Source organism: Pinus tabuliformis, chromosome 3_2 (assembly GCF_031772625.1).
Source record: "Pinus tabuliformis cultivar Carrire ecotype Pingquan chromosome 3_2, CPIR1, whole genome shotgun sequence".
NCBI classification, from domain to species: Eukaryota; Viridiplantae; Streptophyta; class Pinopsida; order Pinales; family Pinaceae; genus Pinus; species Pinus tabuliformis.
This window is the reverse complement of record NC_142302.1, coordinates 711,420,288-711,424,173: the sequence shown is the minus strand read 5'-3', so window position 1 is coordinate 711,424,173 and position 3,886 is coordinate 711,420,288. Positions and strand designations below refer to the sequence as shown.

General features: G+C 34.7%; 1 pseudogene; it reads left to right on the top strand.

Annotated features, from left to right (window-relative positions):
- The first annotated feature begins 545 nt into the window (after nucleotides 1-545).
- On the top strand, nucleotides 546-1,225 carry LOC149182629 (uncharacterized; annotated as a pseudogene).
- The last annotated feature ends 2,661 nt before the right edge of the window (nucleotides 1,226-3,886 follow it).

Sequence of the window (3,886 nt, the reverse complement as noted above, 5' to 3'; positions counted from 1 at the left end):
TTTTACATAAGAAGGAAAAGAACACAGTGCCACTTATATATATATATATATATATATAACCATACCAAATATCTATTATTTTAAATTAAAATATTTAAAAATAATATTATATATATATATATAATTTCAAAATATAACATTAAAATATATTTATTTATAAAACTTTAACATTAAACAATCATAATTTAAAAATCAAATTTAAATAAAGAATCTCAAATTCCTAATTCAACCAAAGTATATATCATAGGAGTAGTCTACCTAGGCGGAGGAATTGCCCGGTTTCCATCGCCGCCCGGAAAATTGTCCGGCTCTGGCCATCGGCAATCCCTCCACCCTCCCCTAGCTCCGCCATCCTCCGTCCACCGCTCCTCCCTCCGCATTCATTTCCTGACACGCTGGCAATCCTGACATTTCCTAACAGATCGGATTGGAGCTGGAATTGTCGCCGCGGAGAGTTAATGCCATTTCCAATTCGAAATGGAAGAATTGCGAAACCGCTGGCTACTCCTCCAACCCAGGTGACTCGCTTGCAGAGAACCAGGAACATGAATACAGGAGCCGCCAACAAGAAGCGGATCAGAGAAGAGCAGAGTCCGTCTGAGGATTCCTGCAGACAAAAACAGGTACGCTTAGTGGAATTTGAGACAGGGATGGGCTTTGACAAACCTGAAGACGCCGGTGCAGGTAATGAGAATATGCTAGAGTTTTGCTCGCTTTCAAAGGAGTATTCGATGTTATTAAAGGATCCATGGAGTTGGGAGGATAGTGCGGGTTTTGGAGTCCGAAGCATAGCGGCTATCAAGAAGAAATCTTATATATTGGATTATCTTCATGATTCTGTGGTAGTTAAAAGTACTGAAGAAGAAGTTGCAGAGCAGCAGGTGGAGGAGGAGGATTGTTTAAGAGGCTCCCGTTTTGAAGCCACCGTTGATCTGCTCTAGAGGCCTCAGAGTCCTTTGCCGAGTACAGAGGTTCTGTTTCTCTGGATTCCATGGGTAGCCATGATTGTACTACCCTATTGCAGGATGAGAGCATTGCTCGGGGTGCTTCTTCTTGCTTCAGAATTTGGGAACAAGATGATGATCACAAAGATGACAAAAATCATGCTGGTAGTGTTAGCTCTGAGAATAAGAGTAGGGTCTTGGATTGGATATTGGGGGCTCCCTCGAATCAATCTCAATTTTCTGAAACTATTGAATTTGAAAGCTCTATACCTTCACTGTAATTGGGTATTTTCATTTCATCGCAGCTATGATTTCTGGTAGCTAGTATTTAATCAAAACATTAGCCTTTGTTTTTATGAAATGTGGGCATTGTGCTACTCAGGGAATGGAAAAAAAGTTGTACTTGTTTCATGTGGTTGGTATAAAACTCTGTTTTCATGTTTTTGTAATCATGGTGGCCAATGGCCTGAAACAAAACACTTAAATTCATCAAATTAAACATTTGTTGTAACTATTTCTCTCGTTTGTATATCAGAGCATTAAATTTTGGGCCTTTTAATGGTCTCTGTGGCCATTTTTTTTTCCGGGTCTTTGGGATATATTTCAATCCTTTGAAGAGGAGGTGGTGGTTATATCAGGGAAAGCTGTTGTATTTTTGGGGTGCCATATTCGCTCCTGGATATAGTTTAATGAATCAATCAGAACTCGAAAACAGATCGGTTTCACAACAGGGAGACATGAATCTTTAATCAAAACACTGGTTTCACAACCAAGATTCAGAATCTTCTGATCATGAAATTGAGAGTTTTTGTGATACAATCAATGTTTGTCTAGGCATGAACCAGAATCTTCAAATCATGAAAGTGCAAGCAATTTTTGTGATTTTATTGAACATGACAGCAAAACAATAATGCTCAATCATGAAGCTAGTTGGATCAAATGCAGAAAACAGACATCGAAGAAAAGAAAGAGAGAGCTCTGATCTTCAATCATGAATGACTAATTACATTGAATTTAAAATAAAAATTGTTGATAAATAAATTAGAAGTTGAAACTTCCTCTACATGGATGTCAATCTTTAATCAAAGAGAGCTATGATCTTCAACCATGACGGGCTGCATTTGAAAAATATTCTAGTAAATGGATTAGTACTTCAACTATGAATGGCTGCACTGGGAAAATTTCTCATAAATGATTTAGAATTTGAAACCTCCTCGGAAGAATTAATAGTGAAACTGATTGTTTCATGGTGTTGGAAAAATCACTGCACCTCTATAGAATCCGTGATTTCCACCCTTGGGATCCTAGTTACTGGCTTGTAATGTTTACCAATACCTGTGGGTTTTGTTGTAACGGTAAACCTCCACATGGTATCAGAGCTTGGACCCAGGTTCGATTCCGCCAAGTTGCATTTAAGGGGGGGGGGGTGTTGGAAAAATCACCACACCTCTATAAAATCCATAATTTCCACCCTGGGGATCCTAGTTACTGGCTTGTAATGTTTACCAAGTTGCGTTTAAGGGGGGGTTGTTGGAAAAATCACCGCACCTCTATAAAATCTATAATTTCCACCTTGGGGATCCTAATTACTGGCTTGTAATGTTTACCAATACCTACGGGTTTTGGTGTAACGGCAAACCTCCACACATGGTATGGAGAAATTTAGGAAGGAAGCCTCGGCATGAATTCATGAAAGGTATATTTTTGGCTTTATCTAATGCATCATAGCAATAATAAAGTTAGTTGATCAAATTCAGGAGAAAGATAGATATTGAAGAAGGGAAAAAATGGGAAATTATAATTTTTATTGACTAATTGCATTGAATTTAGGAAATGATAAAGAAGAAATTAAAAATGAGAAAGCATGATCTTTAACCATGGATTTTTATTGAATCAGAAGAATTTCTGTTTGGGTTTCAAATTTGCAGTCAATCATTCAAGGGACCCTCAAACTATTCTTAAAAGGTCTTTAATCATTGTCCCTTTTTTTTCGTACATGTTCACCTTTGATAATATAACTCTTCTTGTTTTCATTTATCATGCAAGTTTTCTATGTTCTTCAATCCTTAGTATAGAATTTTTGTTGTTTGTATTTTAGGAAAAAATGCGCATTGTTTAATATCTTCAAGAATATTGTTTATGATTTTATTTTATTTTAAATAAAGAATAAAAAATTATGATCGAGTAGTATGTGTTTTATGATTTTTTTTACAAGTTAAGCAATATTTTTGTAGAGATTTATGCTGAAAGATTTTAACTTAATAATATTTAGTTTTTAATGTAATAATCATTTTTTTTAATGAATTTTATTATTATAGTGAATAGTTTATAAAATTTATTATGAATTATTCACAAACTTTTAGACTAATTAACATTTATTATTTTAGAATTTAACTTTTTTTTTATTATTTATATATTAAGTTTAGAATTAAATATTTTATGTTTAATTATTTATTTGATTTTAAAGAAATAATTAAGAAATGAGTCGTCTAAATCTTGGTTGTGAAACTTTCATGATTTGAAGATTTTGATTCATGCCTAGACAAACATTGATTGTATCACAAAAACTCTCAATTTCATGATCAGAAAATTTTGAATCTTGGTTGTGAAACTAGTGTTTTGATTAAAGGTTCATGTCTCCCTGTTGTGAAACCAATCTGTTTTCGAGTTCTGATCGATTCATTAAACTATATCCAGGAGCGAATATGGCACCCCAAAAATACAACAGCGTTCCCTGATATAACCACCACCTCCTCTTCAAAGGATTGAAATATATCCCAAAGACCTGGAAAAAAAAAAATGGCCACAGAGACCATTAAAAGGCCCAAAATTTAAAGCTCTGATATACAAACGAGAGAAATAGTTACAAAAAATGTTTAATTTGATGAATTTAAGTGTTTTGTTTCAGGCCATTGGCCACCATGATTACAAAAACATGAAAA